The sequence below is a fragment of the Vulpes vulpes genome, chromosome 12 (genome assembly GCF_048418805.1).
Source record: "Vulpes vulpes isolate BD-2025 chromosome 12, VulVul3, whole genome shotgun sequence".
Lineage (NCBI taxonomy): Eukaryota > Metazoa > Chordata > Mammalia > Carnivora > Canidae > Vulpes > Vulpes vulpes.
In genome coordinates this window covers 180,165,124-180,188,843 of record NC_132791.1, presented here as the reverse complement: position 1 = coordinate 180,188,843, position 23,720 = coordinate 180,165,124, and the positions used below count along the sequence as shown (strand labels likewise).

At 43.9% G+C, this 23,720-nt stretch overlaps 1 protein-coding gene across 1 annotated transcript in view; it reads left to right on the top strand.

Moving 5' to 3' along the window:
- ZFHX3 (zinc finger homeobox 3) overlaps positions 1-23,720 on the top strand; it is a 956,897-nt gene that overhangs the window by 621,965 nt on the left and 311,212 nt on the right. Inside the window, exon 7 of the mRNA XM_072731601.1 lies at positions 15,240-15,330. The gene's annotated coding sequence lies outside the window, so the exon portion shown is untranslated. The remainder of the gene's footprint in view (positions 1-15,239; positions 15,331-23,720) is intronic.

Genomic DNA, 23,720 nt, shown 5'->3' with positions numbered 1-23,720 from the left:
GAAGAAATCTTTACCAGTTAGAAGGGTTTTTGGTACCTACGGGGAAATGGTCTGATTCTACTGATGGGTCTTTCTCTTTCTCACTTACAGTATCATACACAGCCCCCGCCTGGAGCAGCCTCTCCACTAAGATGCCTTTACAACTAATTGTCAATAGTCCTTTCTCAATGCTTTATTTAATAGTGCTTTGTGTTAAATTTAGTTTATATGTCTGTCTCCTTCACTAAGTTATAAATTCCTTGAGAACAAGGCTGTTGCCTTTCATATTCTTTATACATAATAGACACTCAATCAACATTTACTTCATTTGTCGAGTTAAATAGGACTTGGCAGCCTCTTTGATTCAAGACTAATACCAAAAAATTCGTTTGGTTTAGTCTGAGATCTGTGGAAGCACAGACTCTGGAATGGTAATATAGCAATGTTGGCTCTCCTCCAAGGTTCTGTGTATTTGGGGGAAGTGATCATCTGTGAATCTACTTTTCCCATCTTTAAAGTAGGGAGACCTGTAAATTCTAGAAAATTCATTGCAGTAAAACCCATTTATCTACTTCTCATCCAAACCTATATAAACCAGTGAAGTCTTTTACATATAATGGAAGAGATCTTTACTTTCTTCTTCTCTTAAAGCAGTTAATAGCTCTTCAGTCTTTTCCTAATAACTCAAATCACTGAATGGTTTAGTCTGGAAGGATATGCAGATTTCACCTTCAGATCGTATTAATGGAACAAAGTGCCTCAAATGTGCTGATAGACTTGCTTTCATGACTGAGTCACAGTCATGGTACAGATGGAGGTGGGGCCAAGAATGAAATGATGAAGGCAGCTATCCTTATGCTTATTCTCTTAGATGAAAAGAAAAGCTCTGATGCAAGCCCTGGGCTATTTCTCATGATTACATCATTGCCTTCATATTGTATTAGATTCCAGGGTGGGACTGGACCAGCACTTCAATGAGAAGACCTTTCTTGAAGCTTAGCACTTATCAATCCTACAGTCCATCACACTGCCACATTCTTTCCCAAAGGTGGCAGCATTCTGGTGAATGGGAAAGTAAAATGATTTCCAGAGAAGTAATTAGCAAAGTGCACAGAGGCTTAAGGGGGGAAAAAAAGGGACAGGCTATCAATCAATAAATAATAAAAAATTCAGTCGAGGGCATTTTCCATCCTGGTGTTCTTGATTATGAGAGAGAGGGAGAGAGAGAGAGAGATTCATGAGGACAGGTCAGGTTACCTCTTATCAGCTCATACTAAGCTCAGCTTCCATATATACAGTGTATACACAGAGTGAGTGGCGATAAAGATAAAAGATGGGAACTATAATTTCACCTCTACCTGGTTTCCTACCATCCTTCTGGGCTTTCAGGTGGGGCTGCAAGATCCCTGATCATGGATGTTTGTGAAGTAATTGCATAGACATTGATCTCTTAATGGCAGACGATGAGTTAATTCATCCCAAACCCTTCTAACTTGGCAGATAAGGAGTTATTAGTCATCAAACTCACTCTGCGCATTATATATTCTATTATTTATCATTTACATATAAATGAAAGCATGAGCCTTTCACAGAAGAAACTGGCTTACAAGCAAGAGAAAAAGAGTAGAGCGATAGAGGAAGGATGGAGCAGCCCCTGGATGATTCAGAGAATTTCCAACTCCAAGAGACCAGAGTCAATAGTGGCAAGAGGAGGAGAGAATAAATAAATATAGGATTTGGAGAGGAGAGGGTGGCCCAGGAAAACCATGATGGGTTGGGAGGAGTGGTTCTGGTATTAAAAGAGGAAAGGAGAGGAGCTTGACTGATTCATTTATACATTTATTCCGCAGATGTTTCTCGTGCTTGATAAGAATATGCAGTCATAACCCTGCCCTCAGGTAAACAAATCACATGTAATTGCCAATTGGAAAAAGTGCTAGGAAGGAAACAAATAGAATGTTCCAGGACAAAATCACGGGATTGGGGGAGAAGGAGTAGGACCCTATTTAAATAGACTGATCAGAGATCTCTAAGGAGTTTGCATTTCAAGTCAGGTCTGAAGGATAAGAAAGCACCAGCCACACAGAGAGAAAAAGGTGAGTACCAGAGGCTTTTGTGAAGGGAAGTCCTTGGCAAATTCAAGGAAGCAAACTGTGAATGGCACTTCCATTTATTGAGTGCCTATCGAGGACAGACCCTGGTCCAGGTGCTTCATGTATGTGAAAGCCTCTATTTCTCTCAGTCCTTTACATAGGTGTTGTTGCAACTCCTGCTGTACCAGTGAGGAAGATGGGGGACTAGTGTTTCTGCAGTAGAGGGCCGAGGAGGGATGGTTCAATAGCAAGTGGGAGAAGTAGACAGGGATCTGCAGTTTCCAGCAGAGACGCGCAATTCCTCTGATTTGGGTTTTTAAACCGCCCCTCTGGCCTCTCATTGATGAGTAGACAGAAAGAGGCAAGACAGGACGTGGAGGGTCCACTTGGAAGGTGTTTCAGTCTCCAGGCAAGACTAGAGGTGGCTGGGCCAGGAGGGTGGCAGAGGAGATGGCGGGAAGTGGTGCATTCGAGGCATGTTTTGGCCGCATTGAGATTTGAGAGGCAGCCAAACAATGAGGACACAGAAAGAAAACACATGGACTCAAACCTAATCCCAGCTGCCTTCTACTATGAAAGACAGGGAACCAAGAGAGTGTTGAGAAATAGACTCCTTGAAATTGGAAGACTTTCAGGCCCCGGACCAGGATCCTGCCGCGCTGTCAGTATAAAACTTAAATACCCATCGCCTGCATGTTGCGGTTTGGCTGCCCTAATTTCTCTCATGTTTTTTTGTTAAATGGATAACACACACACATACGCACACACGTCCCTCCTGATCCACTAAGCATTGAGAAAGAGTCAACAAGAAAGGTTTCCTTCTGGAACCAGAGAAGTCTCCACACAGAGACGTGAGACCAGCTATTCAGAAACTGCAGTTAGAAAAAAAAAAAAAAAAACGGAAAAACAAAAGAGACCAAGAAGACTAAACCGTGTAGACAGCTCACCTGGGGGAAACAGGTCTCTCTAACCTCAAGCCAATCATTAACCCTGTCCAAGGCCATCGGGACACTCACTCGCTGGGGGAATTTTAGGAGCCTGGAAACTAAGAGCAAAGTTTATTTTCAGAACAAGGCCTGAAGAAGGAAGCAGAGGATAAACAGAGACCAAATGTTTTAATGATTTGAAATGGTTTCCACCCAAACACCGTTCCCCAAATCTTAAAAGAATAGAGGTCGGGGAGGAGCGCTGGGGAGCACTATCCGTCAGCTCTGTGCCGGGCGGCCTGCAGCGGCCCCATGCTCTCCCTGCCACAACACTTCTTCACTGGCAATGGCTGGGGGTACCTGGAGGCCAGTTTGTGACTTGGCCAGGGCCGGGCGTCGAAGCCTGGTGAGTTTTCCGGGCGGCCATCTGGAACTGTCCTGGCTGCAGAACGGTAGCCACAGTCGGCTCTCCAGGGACCGCCTCTGACTTTCATGCGATACTGTTCTTCATCTGGGTTTTATAGAGAACAGGGGTCTTGACCCCGGAATGGGAGAGAGCACAGCCTTGTTAGCACCCTGTCCGGGGAGAACTGGAAGGATGAATGTGGGGAGGAGGGGGCCCCGGGCGGCCGAGGCGCACAGGCCCTCCAGCACGTGTGGCTCCAGACCAGGAACCCACTCTGGGCACCTCGGGGAGGGCGGACACGGAGGACAAAGGTGTCGGGAAAAATAACTGCTAATATGATCAAATGTGAGTGGATACGACAGGCCGCAGCCCATCGAAGATCTCAGGAAACACAGCTCGGAAAAAGTACAAAAGTCCTTCAGTGTGAGGTAATGAGGCGCGTCTAATTATATTTAAGAAAGAAACAGCAAGAAATGCTTTCAAAGCCTTCCCCCTCTTTCTTCCCCCCGCGAACCAGTCCAAATCCCAAACGGAGGGACACCGTCATTTCAGAGAAAGTGAGGAATTTCTGAGAGCATCACGGGAAACAAGGTTGTGATTTTCCCAGAACTGAGAAAAACTATCACACAAACCTTCCCCTGGCCCTCCTCTCCCCTCCCCCAAAAAGCTCCCATCAGGAACCAGCAGGGGGAGGAAGAAAAAAAAAAAACAACAAAAACCAAAAAACACACAGGCCGCCCCACCATGAGAAATCAAGGCAGTTGAAATGACATTTGACACCGCCAGGCCACAGCTGAAGAACAAGGGAAAAGTTTTAGGGTGACTGTCACTGACCCATAGTCTCTCACTCCTAACCTTGCTTTCCAACATATGTTTCTCATTTCCTTGCTTATAGCTGGTCCAAGCTAATGATATGTGTTTTGGCCGGGATCCCGTGCTTGGCATACAGCCGGTCTTGTTCTCATTGTCCGGGCTACTTACAGAAACCTCTTTCTCTGTCTCTTTCTCTCTCTCAAAAAACCGGCTTGAAAGAACAGTAAATATGCAAAACAGCCCCCGCGCTCTATACAGCTACCATCTTGAACATGGCCCCCTCTACCCTAACACACCCCACAATAAAGGCCTGAAGAGACTGCCCACGGGTGAGGGGTACGTTCAACACAAAAGCAGTGGAAATTCAAACAAATTGGCCCATTAGAGTCTCACACGGCTATAAATACAGCTCGGCGCGGGCTATTTTGAGGCATGGTGGCATGGGAAAGTTCTGCCTGGAATCTTGAGTTTGTCAGAGGAGACGGATCTCTCCCAAGACATGGGAAGAAGACGAAGCACGCAGCAGACAGGGAGGAAGGAGGGCATCGGATCTGGTCAGCTCCAGGGCGAGGTTAGCATCAGATGAGGAGACTTGGCCAGGCCTCCCCGCCTCCCCCGGCCCGTTCTCCAGTGCCACTGGCCTTGCCATTGGAGGTTTGGGCTCTGGTGTCACTCAGAGTGTCCATAACCTCTAAAAAAGCTGAACATGCCCTTTTGCTCCTCAGAGGTCAATGGACCATTTCACTCTTCCTGAAAGACCGGGCAGGCGAGAGGAGGAGGGGTGGGAACGAGAGCAGCCTAGCTAGTCTGGGCAGGCCCCAGGCTGCAACCAGCATCTCTGGCTGACCACAAGGGAATCCTGGGGACGCCATTTTTTTGCTGGTCAGACCCCAAAGTGTGACACCAGGTACACTTATACTATGAAATTAGAGCAGACTTGTGTGGATTTTAGGACTTTGGGACACGTACAGAGCCTTAGCAAAATATGCAGAAGAGAATGCATATGCAAATATGGAGAGCTGCTTCACATTTCCCCTCGGGTGTGTCAACAGATGGCAATTAACTGCTAGCAGTTAGGAATGAGTAAACACAGACAACACGGATATTTCTGCATTGTGTACCTGCCCGCTTTGGGGGAACACAGATTCCTCGGATCCCTTGCCGTGCAGTCCCTCTGCTGGGTCTGCTGTACTGTCCTTATTTTTCATGGACCCTATATCTGTTTCTTATCAGAAAGCATACCCAGGATGACTTTGGATTTTTTCACTTATTTAATAAGACTGAGCACCTGCTGTATACCAAGCACTGTCCGAGGCATGCGGTCGCACAGCCTGGGGGATGCATTTGATCTGTCCCTGACCCTAGTGCAGTTTTCTTAACTGCACATCCCACTTTGCCCAGGACAGCTCAGTTTATCTCTGTTGTCCCCTCTGTTGTGTAATTATTAATAGCGCTTCTTTTCATTCTCCAAGTGTCCCAGTTTGGATGATAAATCATATGGTTACTCGATCTACAGTCCCTTTTTTAAAAGTGCTTTTTTTGGTATGAAACCTAATACACAGAGAGAAAAGTGCAAAAATATAGCATCCTCTATTTCCGAGATTCTTTGTAACTTGCAAAAGTCAAGAGAGGGTTCCCAAATTATCAAGACAATGGCTTCAGCAGATTAAATTTTAATTAGTTCAAGAACAGGCTCCACTACATTCTGGGCTTGAGTCCTCGCCACAGGCTGAAGTTGGTTCTGCCCTCCCAGACATTGCCTGCTCTGGATTTTCCTTGTGGCATCTGAAACCTCACAGGGACTGCCACCACGCACGGGGACAGCTGGGGCACACGAGGGCACTTGTCCCTGTACAGGCTAGAAAGGAAGAGCCGTTCGGGTTACCATGACAACACTCTTTCCTGAAAATCTCTGACTGACACTTCCTGGGGAGACAGGAAGTAAGGACAGGAAGACACCGAGGTCACTCTCTTCCCATGTCCAGTGCTCCCACCTCCCGGACTTGTCTGATATTTGACCTCTTCTAGCTGAGTCTTCTCCCGTTCCCATCAGCAAAGCTGTCCTGGGGGCTAAGGCAGCCCATTGCTTCTGTCCTCCCCTCTTCACCACTAGCTGGTGGAACCTCCCACATAGCTCAGTAAGAAGCTCTATAAAAGTAACTAGATGCTCCAGAAAGCCACAAAGCTGATTCCAAAGTAAAAAATGAAAATTTGGGGGCACCTGGGTGGCTCAGTGGTTGAGCCTCTGCCTTTGGCTGGGATTGAGTCCCCACATCAGGCACCCCATAGGCAACCTGCTTCTCCCTCTGCCTGTGTCTCTGCCTCTCTCTCTCTCTCTCTGTCTCCCATGAATAAATAAAATCTTCAAAAATAAATATTTTTTGGACAATCTGCACTTTCATAATCCATGTGACAACATGTAATAATCATTCAACAAATGTTATTGGGTGCCCACTGTGTCAGGCCTTGTGCTAAAGATTGGATATAGGGTATTGACCAAAATGGGCACGGTCTCTACCATCATGGAGCTTACAGTATCTCGAGGGAGACAGACATTAAAGGGATAATCTCGCAATAAATGCATAACCACGGATTGTAGTAAGGATGACAAAGGAAAGGTACAGAGTATAAGAGAAAGTCCAAGGGGACCCAACTTACAGTTGACTGAACCAGGGAAAGCCCCCCTAATAAGGCAACTTTCTAGGACTTAAGTGATGAATAGGAAGTAGGTAAAGAAGTCCATTGATATCAAGAGCCCATGAGTTACCATGGTATTGAGCCTAACTTTCATATTTTACTGAAATATGTCACTTCAAGATCAGAAGAGCTTTGGGATGCCTGGGTGGCTCAGTCAGTTGAGCATCCGACTCTTGATTTTGGCTCAGGTCATGACCTTAGGCTCATGGGATATAGCCCCCACTCCTCAAGCTCAGTAGAGAGTCTACTTGTTTCCCTCTCCTTCAGCCCCTCCCCACAGCTCATGCTCTCTCTCTCTCTCTCTCTCTCTCCCTGAAATAAATAAGATAAACCTGAAATCCTGAAAAGGAAAAAGGATTAGAAGTGTTTTGTGGGTATGTCTTTCAAACCTACAGATTTATAACCTGCATCACAAATAAGACAAGGAGGTAATAGTAGATCACTTCTAGGTTCTTAGTTAATTGTTTGAAAAGCTATAGGTGAAGCATTTGAAATGTAGAAAGTGTTCAGAGCATGGCATTCATCTCCCTGGAGCTTTTTTAGCAAATGTGGGGTCTCTCATATATGAATCCCCAACACCTAGCATGATTCAAAGTAGATTTACATAGTAAGTGCTCAATATACATTGAATGAAGGAAGGAATCCAGGAACAAACGAATTAACTTTTATAGGATGTCTTCTGCGAACTAGGCACTGGGCCAGATACTTTCACAAATATTCTCTAATCTCAACACCATAACATGATTGCACCTTTCTCGAGGCTAGGATTCTAACGTGCTGAACTGAACAATAGTTCTGAAAATAATGATAAAATATGACCCTAATGAAGTTTGGAGAAGCAGATGAGGGAGAAAGTGCTTTTCGGGAGCATTTTGAAATAGCAAGGGAAGATGCAAGCCAATGAAATGAAAAGGCACAAATGCTCCAAAGAGTCACGGAAGTGAGACCAGAAGGCTCTCATGGGAGGATGTGAGGCAGGATGGGCAGCAATGCTAAAACCCACAGAACAGTCTGGGCCCCTGCAACAGTCTGCAGAATGTTTTGTTGGTAGAGATGATGCAATTGGAGTGTGTTGTCCTTGAGACAAACAGTAAACATGCCCCCAAAAGTCTGGGTGGTGGATTGTGCTTGTAGAGAACAGAGAGAAATGAATTTGGGCTCGGTGGAACATTTAAGTGCAGAGAAGCTTCAGAAACAATAATGTTATAAGGCTAGCAGTTATGGGGCAGGTGGTCATAGGGCCATTTTCTGAAACAAATGTAATAAAGGGAAGTGTGAAGTAAAAAGTAGCTCTGAATCTCACTGGTTTGAGAAAGGACATTGAAAAAAGAAGAAAACTAAACACAGAATTTTATATTTTAAGGGGTTCCTCTAGTCTAAAAGAGACATGTCTTATAGTGAATGATTCAGGCAAGAGAGTGTAAACAAAGGCAGTAGTTTATGCTATCAAAGATGGGAATGGGAAACATAGAATCATCTTAGGCCCAGAAATCTCTACATTTAAAAACCATCCACATTAAATTGGGGATGAATGGAAAAAGGAAATGTCTGAATAGGTTCAAGGGGGTTGGAAAAAACCCAAAGGCAGAAATGATTGCCCCTTGTAGGGGGCTCTGCTTTTCCAGAGGATTTTCTGCAGAAATGGACCTGAGCTTAAACTTGGTGCTCTGTTCAGCTGAATCCCGGCAGTTCTGCGGGATGGTGACAAGTTCTATAATTGTCCCAGCTTTATTGTTTTTCCTCCACAAACCTATTTGTGAAAGTGCCATAAAATCGTCTTACCCAAAGCTCTCAGTTTCAGGAAATATGATACACCGCAGATCAGAGGAAATTAATTTTTTTTTTTTTATTTCACAGCGTCTGGGCCCAAGTTCAGCACTGAAATGGTTAAAATATCAGCACATTTCACTGGTCTTGGGTTACTCATAAACATTCAGCAAAGCAATTTCACTCAATCGCACATATTAACTGCTTAAGTTCTTCTCTCCGAGGATGTGGGCTGTTATTTTATGCCAAAAGTCCTGTAATTAAGTTTGACATAAGCGCATGGATTAAATATGTGGTTGGGGCGGGGGGCGAGGAGTGGAAGGTTTTCTCCCCTCGCCGTCTTGCCATATGGAGACTGTAACCAAATAATGTGCAAAAATTTTTAAGAGAATTTCCAATCTTATTACTCACTGTTGTTTATCAGGTAAGTCACAAGGCCAATGCACTTACAAAACCAGTTTTTCTTTTCCCCGATCTGGCAATAAGAACAACACAACAGTATTCTTAAAACAGCCCCTGGCCCTCACAGTACAGTCTTTATAAGGCAGACCACAGGACAGCTACTAAAACCCCTCTGATGGGCAAGCAACTGTGGCTGTCGTTTGGAGCTAATTTGTCGGACTGATCATCCAGGCATCTATTTTGAACGCGGAGACCATGATGAGGGTGTGATGCATCGCATTGCTTTGTCAGTGATGGGAAGGCCTGCACCATTCAGATGCACTTCATGCTGTGGGGATTTATATCATGTCCAGAGTCTCCCTGTCCAAAGGGTCCTCGGGTGACTCTGAAAAGGCCCAAATCACTTAAGCAGCATAATAACAAATTTACTTTCAATTTCTGGCCATATTCATGAAGGTTACTTGTGGTTTGAGATATGAATGCCCTTATTCCTCCTTTCCTAAAAAAAGCTGAAAAGAGTTTTTTGAAATGTTCGAAAGAGAAAACATCCTTCTTGAGTCCCCCCCCCCCCCCCCCGTGCCCACCCCCCCCACCCCCCCACCCCCCCCACCCCCGTCTCGGAGGGAGCGCCCAAGAGATTACCCCTAAAAAGGAAGTTAAGCGGCAGGCTACCTCCTACCTTCCGTCCTGTTAGACTTGCTCTAGTGCTCTTACCCAATTCTGGATCTTTCCCTTCACTGGTTGAACTGAGTTCGCTACCTTCTTGGTGGCTTCGTCCTGCTATACCTTCTTTAAAGTGTCAAAGCACATCATCCAAATCACTGCCACCCTCAAGTTCTTTATACTTCACCATCACTCTGAAGAGTCTCATCGTAACTGTTCCCAGTTACCTTCTGCTGTGTCCGTATAACTCAGCCCTGAATCTTCTCCTTTCGGAGGGCCACCGTCTGAGCTTCTCAGAACATTGGAAACCCCATAAATCCCCATGTTGTGCTAACTTCTCGAGTGGACTTCTGACCATTTTAGTGTGTCCATTTTTATTTTATAATAGGTGGCGCAAGCTGAGAACAGTGTTGAGATAAAGCCTTGATATTTGCTACAGAGGAGTGAGAATAATTTACTTAGGTTCAGCACAACCCTCTGTATTCCCCGTAATTTGAAGGAATATCTACAATATCATTCAAAAGCCCATCCCAAACCCTTCAGGGATGTTCTTGTTTCTTAGTTTATCATCCTCATTTTATAACTTATATTTCTGCTCATTAAATTACATAAGCCTGTTACTAGGTCCACAGCCTTAATGTATTCCAGGCATTCTGAATTGTACTGTACTCTTCTGTATTATACCCCCAGTCTGGTACAAAATAGAATTACCTTCGACTCTACTATCCGTGTTATTGTTGGAAATTGTCTGATTCTCTTAAATGGTTTTCACTTTTTCTTTGATATCTTTGGTAGTTCTTTTTTATTCTCAAACCTTACTCTCTGGAGGAGCCAGTTCATAAGACTTGTCTAAGAGAGCTGATGAAATGTGCACCCGTGTCCTGGAGCTGGGCTGCCTCGGTCATGACGGGTGGGGGGAAAAGACAGAGTGGATCGCCCCTCCCTGAGTCTGGTCTGATGACTCAAAATTAATGGGACTGACCCAAGGCACTCTGAGGGAGATGGGCACATTCCACTTTCTAACCATGTCTGGTTGCGTTCTCCATGGACCCGTCTGCCACTGTCTTCTATCAGTATCTTATTCCTCCATAACAACTCCAGAAAGAAGGGAAAGCCAGGCAAGGGTACAAGACTAGGCACCAGGTGGAGTGTGGCTGGGGCTGCGTGAGACTGCCCTGAGTGGGACATGTGTGGTATGTGAAGGACCCAGGAGCCCCAGCAGAGTTGTACAGTTCTTCTCAGAGGCCTATTGAAAACTTTCTGTACTTGAGCCTTTCTCATCTGTGTCTCCAAATAAGAATCTAACTCCATTTTTCCTCCTAGATGCTATCAGGTCTTGCCTCCAGGCTGGGATAATTCTAGCATGGATTATGTATTCCTCCTGCATTCCCTGTCTTCCCTCTGATGTACCCATGGGACTGAGAACCTATTGGGGATGTTTGAGGTCTGTGCTCACAGCTTTCTAAATCTGGCAGTTGCCCCACTGAAGAGGATGGTCATTTTCTCTGCAGTTGATGCATAGTGTTTTTTCAGTTCCAGTCTTCTTGAGTATGATTCGAAATTACACACCCCCATGCTTGTCAAGGAGTCCCGGAACCTAACAGTGCAGTGAATAAGAATGCAAGCTCTAAGGCCCGACCACCTGGGGTCAAATCCAAGCTCTGACATTTATTAGCTGTCCGACCTCAAGCATGTTAACTTAACCCTGGTGACTCATTTGCCTTATGCATATCACAGGGAATAATAGAACATTCCTCATGGGGTCTTTGTGAGGATTAAGCACATAAGGGGTTAATGAGAGAGCCTGGCCCATGGAGAGCCTTCAGTAGGTGTTGGCTATCTTCCAAATATTCCAAGTAATGTCAGCTACATTGTTTTTGGTTTGAGATGAACTGGTCCTTCAAAGACCTAAGATACTCAAGCTCTCGAGAGGATGAATGCTGAACACATCCCTGTCTTCAGGTTGTACTTTTCTTGACAGCATTTAAATATAACCTTTCGTCAAAACTAACAGTCAACCCATGACTCAACCTCTCAAAGCCTCATATTATTTAAGGACATGAGGACTCAGGAAATGGAAACACCAATGCAAAAATTAATACAAGAATTTAATTTCAAAATGCTTATTGTTTCCTCTGCTGGATATAGATACAAATTACAGTTCTCACATGGGTTCCCCATAGAGGCCAGAAGCTTGCTAGAGTTTCAGGATAAACCAGCAGCTCTGCAACCTCCAGCAAGAGCTTCATCCAGACTCCTGACCCTTAGCTGCCACACTGGGGTGATTCACTGTGCCATGCCTACCTCACAAGGCTGTTCCAAGCAAGGGAGTAAAAACATTTGGAAATATAATCATTGTTATGAGACACATAATTTCTATTAAATAATGTATCTTAAAATCAATAATACCACTTTTTAAAACTTATGTATTTATATTCATGCAGAATATTGCAACATACTCTGGAGGACTGCATTTCTCCCATCTCATTGTCCAGGTGATACCCTTTTCTAATGCCCAAAGTAAGCCTCGCTTCTTCTAAAAAGTCACCCTGCACATAGACATACAAATGCAACATTACATTTTCTCTCTTTTGAACTATTAGCTGTCATTTTCACTTGCTTTGGTACTTAATTATCTATTCCAGGAGTCAGAGGGCTTTCCTCTAAAGGTCTGGATAACAAATATTTTAGCCCTTGTGATCCATACGGTCTCTGTCATAACCACTTAACTCTGCTATTGTAGCACAACATCACCATAGACAATATATAAATGAATGGGCATGACTGTTTTCCAATAAAGCTTTATTTACAAAAACAGGTACGACCCATGAACCATAGTTTGCAACTCCTAATTAATAGCCTGAGTTTGTTGTTGAACATCTTTATTTGTGCCTCCGTAGTCTACCCAACTGGACTGTCAGAACCTCAAGGACAAGAGTCTTAATTAGGTGTTTGTAATGCCCCACTTCCCATTCCTCCTGAGCCTAGCACCTGGTTCAGTACATACCTGTTAGATTAAACTATCCCATGGGAAAATTGTATATTTATTGTGAGTGAATTAACTCAGGCAACCAAGCCATGCTGAAGGCCCTGAAGAGTTAAATCAGGGAAAAGAGAAATGTTGTCCCTATGGAAGGAGAGACAGCCATCTGCACGTCAAACATATGACTGTAAGAGAAACGTTGCCCACTGATCACTGTCAGATCCTGAAGGAAAAGCTATGGAAAACACCTGAAGACCACATGTTCCAGGAATTTAAGCTCTGTGCGTGAATAATGTCATAGAAGACCCAGAATATGGGTAGCCTGCCTCTTTCCTAAGGACATAGTTGTAACTCTGAATTTACAGACAGTCACTATTCTTTGAAGGTAACTCTTTTATTTTTATCCATAAACTTAGAATAATAATAACAACTTCACTGTTGTTTCCCATATAGATTCATCTGAAAATAAATATTTTTATTTGTGGAAATATGATACTTCAGCGGCAGGGAGAATAGTGGTTAAGAAGAGCAGGACCTAGAGTTACACCTCACTCAAACCTATGAGCCTTTGAGTAAGTCACTTAACCTCTCTAAGCTTCAGTACTCCCTTCTGAAATGGGAATCTGGGGAGGGTTAAATGAAACCACATATATGAAGAACTTACTAGAGGGCTCAGGACGGAGTGAATACTCAGTAGTTATTAGCATCTAGTAATAGCAGTAGTAGTAGCAGTCAAAATCACAAGACTCAACGATATTTCTTTAAACACAAACATATGGCCTAGGGATTCCATTCCTAAGCATACGCAAGAGAAATGAAAACTTATATGCACAGTAAAAAATCTATATACAGAGAAACCTATACAGGAATGTTGATAGCAGCATTATTCATAATAACCAAAGAGTGGAAACAACCAAATGTGCAACAACAGTCAAATGGATAAACAAAATGTGGTATATCCATACAATGAAATATTACTTGGCCATTAAAAAAAAAAACAATGGAGTGCTGATGCACACTACAACATGGATGAGCCTGGCAAACATCATGTTAAGTAAAAGAAGCAAGTCACAAAAGACCACATTTGTGTATATAAGTTCATTTATATGAAGTGTCTAGAATAGGCAAATAGGTAGAACAGAAAGTAGATCAGTGGTTGCTGGGGGCTGGGGACAGGTGTGATGTCAGGGTGAATGTGGAGTGACTGATAATAGGAATGGAGTTTAGGGGGAGGGAATGATGAAAATATTCAAGGGGTGCCTAAGTGGCACAGTCAATTAAGCATCTGCCTTCAGCTCAGGTCAGGATCCTGGAGTCCCAGAACTGAGCCCCTAGTCCAGCTCCCTGCTCAGCAGGAAGTCTGCTTCTCCCTCTGCCTTTTACCCCATCTCGTACTCTCTGTCTCTCTCTCTCTGAAATAAATAAAATCTTGTTTTTAAACTCCAAAAATAAATAATGGTTATTGTTGAGCAACCCTGTGAAATACTAAAACCACCTTAAAAGGATAAATTTTATGGTCTGTAAATTATATCTCAAAGAAACTCTTTTTTAAAAACATTTTTAAAAAGTAAATTAACTTAGCTATCCTCATCAAAAAGCAATCTGTAATATATAACTTTTCCCCCCTTGATATAATCTAGAAGTTTATAGTTTAAGAATTCTACACACACAAAAAAAATGTGTCATGTGCAGATAGATTTTAAAAGCAGATTACTTATGGAGCACCTGGGTGGCACAATCAGTTGAGTGTCTTAACTCTAGGCCCGGCTCAGATTGTGATCTCAGGGTGGTGAGATGGAGCCCCACATAGGGCTCCGCACTCAGCACAGAATCTGCTTGAGTTGCTCTCCCTCTGCCCCTCCCCCTGCTTGTGCTCCAGCATGCTCTCTGTCTCTAAAATTAATCAATAAATCTAAAAAAAATAAAGGCATTTTAGCCATTAAGTTCGTACATCCATGGTGTTTAAATGTACTCATCAAGGATGTGTATACATAATCTTCATTTATAAACTCCAGTTAGTTGTAAGAATCACTCAGTCAGGGCACCTGGGTGGCTCAGCTGGTTAAGCATCTGCCTTACTCAGGTCATGATCTCAGGGTCCTGGCATCAAGCCCTATGTTGAGCTCCCTGCTCAGCAAGAAGTTTGCTCTCCCTCTCCCTCTGCTCCCCACCCCCAAACACACTCATGCTGTCTCTCTCTCTTTCTTAAATAAAATAAATACATAAAAATCCCAAAAGAAAGAAAAAAAGGATCAGTCAGATTCAATAACTGTGTTGAGAACCTACTGTGGGCTGTACATTAACTAGGACATAGGGACATAGGGGAGAATAAGATCCTAGGATCATGAACATTTATGGTTCCGTAGGTCTCTTTGCACATCACAGCAAACAGGGTGATTTAATCTCATTCCACTTTTCTGTAGTTTCTGTATCATAAGAACAATTGCATTTTTTCTAAATAGCCATTATATTACCCTCTTAAATCTGCCCTTTCACATCCTTCTCCTCAGGGGAGGTCACCCCCATCCCCGGTTGAAGAATCATCATTCTGGATTCTAGAAGTTTCAATGAGTTCAGAATCCCTTCGTTTTACAAAAATAGGTAAGGAGACTACCAGGCCATGTATGGGTTGTATTTTTTCACTTGGGGACCTGCAGTAAATGAGAGATTCTCAGACTTTTATGAACCTAAGAATCCCCCAGGAACCCCAGGCAGGTTCCTGGGCCTCAGCTACAGAAAGGCAAATTCAAGAGGTTCGAGGAGGAGCCCAGGAGACAGAATTTTTAGCAAGCACCCAAGTCACTCTGATGCAAGAAGGCATGAACCACACTTTGAGAAATGCCATGCTCAATGTTGGAAACCAATGAAAGCATTGCCAGATGTTTACTGTGCACCAAACTTAAACACACACGTTCTAGGCACTTTGGGTGATACGAAGACATAGAGTCTCCACACAGAGCATATAACCAGGTCTGGAAGACCTGAAGGACACAAGCATGATAACTGACTGCCTGCTGGACATGATCTATAACAAATGAGTGGCCAAGCCCCTCGAGGCTGTAAGAATTCAGAAGAGCACCACAGCCCCATGGGCCCCAGTGGCTGAAGACCCTTACGGAGGAGAGAGCTTACTTAAGCCTAACCATAAAAGGTAACTGAGATTGTAAAGAGGTGAGTAGAAGGATCTGATGCAGACAATGGGGGAAATTTGTCTCAGAGAAGTTGGCCATAGTATGTTTACATGAGGAATAAAAAGAAGCCCCATGGTAAAGCAGAGTGAGGTCAGATTCTGGAAGGCCCTAAATGCCTTTCCAAGGGACAGGGATTTTACCCATTGTGGATAGGGACCTACTTTCGAACAAGAAAGTGGCAAGCTGAGATCAGGGCTATGAAAGGATTCATCCAATAGTAAGTCACTGTGAGCATTTTCAGAATGAAGTGACACATAAATAATGAAGTAATAGCAGGACAGAAGTAGAATCCAGAATAGACTGAAACAAGGGAAGACTAGAGATGAGAGAATTGTTTGGAGTGTCTAGGTTTAATCCCCACAAATAGCTTCCCCCACCCCCACCCCAAACAGCCAGAATTCCTATTATACTTAAAAGGGAAAAGCAATGTTGATATTATTTCTTTCTTACACTCACAATAAGAGAGATGTTACTTGAAAGATGCAATCCAGGGCACCTGGGTGGCTCAGCGGTTGAGCCTCTGCCTTTGGCAGTGATCGCAGGGTCCTAGGATCAAGTCCCACTTCAGGCTCTCCATGAGGAGCCCGATTCTCCCTCTGCCTATATCTCTGCCTCTCTGTGTGTGTCTCTCATGAACAAATAAATAATATCTTAAAAAAAAAGAAAGATGCAATTAGGAAGTAAGATGAGAATAGCAATAATAAAGGACACAAGGATGGAAGAAAGGATTTATTTAACCAGCCTCGGAGACAGAAAACAATGCCTGGAAGGTGAGACAGAGAAAGGCATGGAAAGCCATGTCTTCCAAGCCTTGCTTGGGGTTCTCATCCTTAGGACCTCGCTCATGAGAGCTGGGAGGAGCAGCATAGCTTCCCAGGAAAATGGTCCACAAACACGAGAAGCAACCTTCGCAAATGACCACAATGACTACTCAGGAAAACTTGGTAAGACTCTTAATCAGAAAGGGAGAGCTGTCGTTGTGTAATAGTTAATAATCCTAAATCCAAACAATGCCTTGTGTTTAAGGAACTATGTCCTTTGCAATAAAGCTTACAAGAGAAAAATAACAAGGCACTTGGTTCTGGTCTGTTACACAGCTTTTGCCATGTAACCAACCACCCCAAAACTCAGTAGCTTAAAACAGTAAATCATTTCTCACAGTTCTGTGGGTAGGCGGGACAACACACCAGGTCTGAGTTGGTTTGACTACGAGGTATAAACAAGAATGGCCTTGTTCTCCTGCGCTGGGCTCAATGTCAGCCCAAGTGACTCCCCACCCCATGACAGACTCGCCAGGGCTTCTTCACATGGTGGCCTTGGGGTTTCAAAGGGCAGCAAGAGAACCAGCCTCAGGTCTCAAGCAGTTTCGAAGCCTCGTTCGCCGTTGACCCGTTGGCCAAAGAAGGTCATACAGCTAGACCACAGTCTTGGAAGGCTCTGCCCGAGAGCACAGAGAGAAGGAAGGGGGACTGTCTGGCCATTTGTACTCTGTCTAATATATCATGCTCCTCTAAAGGAAGTAGCAACTGTCTGCTTAATCTTGCTTAAAGGATCTGGAAGGATAAGGGTCCATGTGGGCTTTCGCTGTACTTGTCTGAATGCACATATTTGAGCTGTTGTGAAAGAAATTCATAAATATGTATTACTGATTTTTACAAAGTCTTTTAAAGAGGAGGAGAGAGAAAGAAGAAGAAAAAGAAGGAAAGAGGGAAGAAAGGAAGGAAGAAGGAGGAAGACATCTTTCTTGGCATATCCAATTTCATTCCTTTGCATTGCCGGAACACTACCAATCCCATAAAGATCCTAAACTCTCTGTTTGTCATTACTTGTCTTGTAAAATAGCCTCCTATCTCCCGCACTTCCTCATGGGTCAGGCCTCGGCGCTGGGAGGCGCTGGGAGGCGCTGGGAGGTGCTGGCCGTGTGTGTCGGGGAGGCCCCAGTGGGGGGAACAGAAGCCCACGTTTCCATTCCACACAGTGGTAGTGCTTCAACTGCTGGCGCAGCGTCAGGAAGGCCGAAGATGCAGACCAGCAACGCCCCATTCTTAGGACATAATTAATGCGCTGTTAATTTTTTTTTCATCAACAAAGGATTACCAAAATACCGCATGATTTCCTTCAAAAATGTGACCCTCCCTTTCCTGTCTCATTTTTCTTTTCCTGGATCTGAACGTGGTTTCCATTGGCCTCACGAAAACAGTCATTTCTGTTCATTTTCCTCAACTTGTCTCAGCTCCTTGATCTTAAGGAGGGCAGACAGGCTAAAGCCAACTATCAGTAGAAATTTGAAGGGCTGCTTCTCTCACTCAGAGCTCTTCTCAAAAAGTGCTTCTCCCCCCTTGTGAGGCCAGTGGCTTCCTCTATGTCCCACAGCAAACCTCATGGTGTTATAAAAAGCCAACTAACTAAATAATGCCATAGGAATCTTAATGACTAGGGTTATTTGGCCAACAACATTACACAGTTTTTTCCTCTCAGAATTCAAGCATTTAAAATTACAAATATCCCATCCAATTCAGATTTAATTACCAGTGTTCAAACTTTAAGAACTTTCTCGTTTTCAATTATGTATAATTGGAAATAATGAACTACAGCTAAAAGATGGTGATTCGGCTCCTTTTTTTAAAGGGGGAGCAGGAAAGTGGCATAATTGTTATCTCTTCCTGATAAAAATTTTTCTTGCCGACTGGCTTTTTTTTTTTTTTTTTTTTTTTTTTTTTACCAAACTTCCCTAAATCCCCCAGGCTAATTTCTCCACGTTTATTTATCATCAACCACGAATGAAAACTGTGATGAGTCCTGGTGTCTGAGTTGGCCATAGACACTGTAGTTTCCAGAACAAAAGCCCATGTCTGAGAGCCGAGCCAATGCAAGCTTTGACAATGGCAGAGGGCATGTGAAGTAAGAACTGTCACGGAAAACCCAGGATTTAACAGTCACCAGCAGCCCAAAGAAGCTCGGAGCTACTCCGCACGATCTGTTGGGTGAAGAAAGGAAATTGGATGGGTGGCAAGGAGGGGCCCCACAGTACGTTTGGGGCTTCCAAATGATCCCACTCACAACTTGTTCTCCTTCCTGTCAAAGGCTAGACTTTAGAGTCAGCCACTTCTGGTCATGCTCCAGAGACGTGGCCTCTGAGAAGGCAGGGCCGGGAAGCAAAGCCTTCCCTCAAGACAGCCCTCCCCGTCTGGGGACTGTCTCCTTGAAGTAGGGATGGGTTCATTGTTCTCAGAAAAACCATTTCAATACTGTGCAATCTCGTCGGTTGTCTCTAATGACCATCTTTTTTTTTTTTTTAAGATTTTATTTATTTATTCATGAGAGACACACAGAGAGAGAGAGGCAGAGACACAGGCAAAGGGAGAAGCAGGCTCCATGCACCGGGAGCCCGACGTGGGATTCGCTCCTGGGTCTCCAGGATCGTGCCCTGGGCCAAAGGCAGGCACCAAACCGCTGCGTGACCCAGGGATCCCTCTAATGACCATCTTTTAAAAAAGAAAGAGAAAACACCCTCCTCCCCAGTTTTTTTAGTACTCCAAATCACTTCTCGAAGTGAGAACCACCTGCCTGTCAAGTAGCTCTTATAATAACCAGAAAAGAAAGTTTCCCCGAACGTGTGTGGACACATGTCCATACATGTGTGCGTGTGTTGTTATTCCGCTAGCATCCATCCGAAGTGGGCCACATCTTGTCACCACGGGCAGTTCTGTATACATGGAAGGTTGAGGAGACTTTTCTTTCCACTCAACTTTCTCTCTGGAAACAAGGGTCCTTGTGTCTGGGAGATGCTCCCAAGTTACATGCAGGAACAACATCCTTTCTATTAACCAGGAAAACCTAAAGCTCTAAGGATTATTCACCTTTGAATGTGTGCTATTTTGGCTCTGGAGTAATCTGAACTTTTTTTAAGGGGGGTGGTGGTATCTATGCCAACTGAAAAAAAATCCCACTTTATGCTGGGATTGTATTCATGCGTCTTTCTTTCCATAATCTTACTTTGCAGTTTCTTTTTTTTTTTTTTTTTTAGTGGACTTCACTGCACTCATCTCCCCCATTCTTTACCCACCTTTAGTATTATAAGGTTTTCTGAAGGCTGAGCATTTCAGATCTGACTCACACTGTTTCCCCAGAATGTATTTCTGTTTACCAAAATCTCAGATTACCATGGCAACTATCAGGAGTCCCTAAAATGTATGTTGCCTTTTCTGTGCTCAACCTAGAGCCAAGTCACCGCAAATGGTCACAGGGATGACATAAGAATTACATCCATGGGGGAGCAAAGAGCCGCCCATCCTCAGCATCACCAATTTCTTTCCATTTTCGTGTGTCTCGGGGGAGATCGAATGGCAAACCTAGGAGGATAGTAAACTTGTCAGGACAGACTCTTGTTGTTTCGCAGACAGGGAGCCACTGACTGTCCGGTGCTGTGTGTGCCCTGTCAGTGGTTCAGGACAGAGAAGAGGAAACGCTGAAAGACGGAACAGGAAACAGATGGGAGATGTGATCTCTCCCAGCTCCCCAAATTCTGAAAAACCTCAGACCAGCCTGGTTGCTTGAAGATTAAGACAAAAAAGTGAGATCTGTGCCTTTCCCAAAGAGGGGCCAGCAGAAGCGGGCACAGCAGGGAGTCCTGTCACAGGGACCCCAGATCCCGTTGGCTGCGGTTCAGGGCTAAGGGGAAGTGAGAAAGCTCCACTGAGACTGAGCCAACGTGGGCCTGGAGGTGGGGAGGAGCCTTACACTCTTGCAGGGGGAGCCTCAACCCTCACTTCACATTGACAGCTGAAATCTCTGTCATCATGTGCTTTGGGGTTAAGAATACTTCTTTCTTTACCAAGAATTAGGAGGTGTTTACTAAAAATTAGGCCTGTAGGGGCACCTGGCTGGCTCAGTTGGAAGAGTGCCCCTGACTCTTGATCTCCGGGCCGGGGGTTCGGGCCCCATGTTGGATGTAGGGATTACTAAAAAGCAAACAAACACCAAAAAAATTAATGAATTTTAAAAATAAAAATTAAATAAAACCTTAAGTCTGTAATGGTGGCCAGAGGAAAGGGAGTCAGTCTTCCACCTCTGTAGGCTTTAGGGATCACGCCAGGAAAAGGAGGGAGCAGAGTCTGGAATCCATGGGTTGGGATCATTTTCACTGATTTCCTTCCCCCAACACAGAGACATCAAAGAATCTAAATGGCATCCTTCAAATTCACTTGAAGGTGCAATTATTTGTCCAAAAATGATTCCTATGCCTGCATTCAGAGCTCTGGGAGAAACTCTTGAGGTGATTGTTTCCCCGGGGGGAGATTAGGACGCACATCCAGCCTAGAAGTTTCCTTTGCTTCACTGGTTTGGCAAGGAGGGTGTGGGAGGAGGGGGAAAGGGGCAGTGATCCCTCCCGAACCTCCAGCAAGTTGAACCTGCTTTCTGAGGAGATGCTAAAATCCCAATAGCAACACCATCCAAAACTCCCAGACACCCCTCCCCCTCCCAGAACACCACATCTCACTTGTGACCTTGTACAGCCTGTGGTCAGGAAAGAGCCTTTGAACACATCTCCAGAGCTGCCGCGATGAGAAGGTCTTTGATTACTCAGTTCAGCTGGTCCTCCCTCCTCTGTAATTCCCTTCTTCCCTCCCTCAGCCCTCTTCACCTTGTCCGGTAGCCCAGGCAGGTTTGGGGGTTTTTTCAAGGCAACCCATTTTTTTTTCTCTTTTCATTTTCCTATAGCATCCTAAACCTCAAGATGCGGTTAACGCTAATCCTGATTTATTTAGGGTTTATCTGCATTATTAATTCTGATCATGAAAAAAAAAAAAAAGTGCTCCAGGCCCTGGTTTGTATACAAAGTTTGGGTGTTTGTGAAAGGGGCCAGCAATCCCTGGGAAACCGATTTCCTTTAGCCATCTTTTAAATGCAAACAACTCTTTTGCTAGATTGAAAATATTTCTTGAGATGGTCCCCTCCTTAACAATTTCATTTATTATTATCCAACACCTCCCCCCCAACACCCCGCCAGTCAATATCCTTTGAAGCTGCTTCCTGCATTAATCTGGACTTAATATGGATTTAAACATTTACAATGGAAAATAATTTGGGTTAAAAAAAATAATCTCCCCTGATAAAGCTAGAAAACCCCCACGACTGTCAGCATCTCTGACAGCCAGGAATAGAATGAGATTCTTGAATATGCATATTGAAGAAAAGGAGCAGCAAGTCTACCAGGGTGTATGTTATATTTTATATTTATCAGCTGTTATGACTGGACTGGAGCTGAGTGATACCCCGGGTCTTGACTTGTTGTTTGAATGAATTCATCATCACTCAGAACATAGGAACTGTTACTTGGTGCCCAGAATATACTCAAAAATGCCTTCCGTTGGAGTGAAAGAGAGCTGTCTCTCAGAGGTAGCAGCCTGCATCCATCACTCCCAGTCGGGCTGCTCAGGAGCTAGCGGGTTCCAATGCCCCCTCCACCATCCTGTCCAGTCTTGCATTTTCCGCTTTATTGACCAGTAAAATACTGGAAATAGAAAGTTCATATTTCTCTGGGCAGTCCCCCAGCGTGGCCACTGTTATCGAGGGAATTCATCCTGGATGAAGGAGCCCAGGGGACTGGAATATTTTCATAGGAACTTAAAGGAATTCAGATCAGACCTCCAAGTCTGTTTTGTCAGATCTTGGCACTTCAGGCTGACCTACAAGGGTTTTGATTTCTTAGGGACTTGCAGAATGAGGCTAGGCTAACCCCAAGAAGCACCCCCTTTCAGGGATGGGAAATAATGTGGCATGGATGCCATCACGCCTCATTCCTATGCCCATGGCAGATATCACTGATCAATCCCAACATCCTCGTCCATTGAGCCAGAAGGCAGCCCCTGCATCCTTCTCAACACAAGGCCTCAGGAGGCACTGCCTCTTGTTTGGGACACACATTGAGAGCTACTTGCCATTGCTGCTGGGCCCTGTACTACTACTTCAGAAGACTCTGAGCTGATCTCCAGGCTTTCAGCATTCCCCTTCAGCCTAGCTTGTGCACCGATACTGGTTGTGTTCCTGTTCTGGAGAATATGGCCCCGTGGTGTTAGAAGCAAGTCTGATGTGAGGGCATATAAATTCATTGTACAAATTTTAGAAAAGGCAGATATACAAAAAAGTGGACAATTAAAATGACATAATTCCCTTAGGATATACATATTGATGTATATGCTTCTCTTTTTATAAAATATTTCTTTTTTTAGTGTTAAAAATTCACATATACTTAAAAAGTGAGTGAATTTTATAAGTTCTTACATATAAATTGCACCTTAATAAGCTGATCACCTATCTATATATTATACATTTAAAAAAGTGTATGTAGTGCATCTGAACTTTCCATGGATTTTAAACCAAAATATGGGTTTCATATTTTATATATTCTATTGAAAAGTTCGTAAACATTATTATCTGTACACTTTTAGATACTAAAATATAGTTGAACAGTCTTAGGGCATATACCTACACTTCCAGCATTCCAAGGACATCTCCATATGTTTGCCCATTCTTTTTTAAATTTCTTAACAGCTTTACTGAGGTAAAATTTACATCCCAAGCAATTTACCCAAAGTGTGCAATGGTTTGGGGTATATTCACAAGCTTTTAACTAATATTTTTAACTAGTATTTTTTTGAAGTAGGCTCCACACCCAGCATAGGGCTTGAACTCACAACCCTGAGATCAAGAGTCATCTGCTCATCCAGGCACCCCTAACTAATATTTGATTTTGCACTGTTTTGATAAAGATGCACAAATGTTTTTCCAGTTTATGTC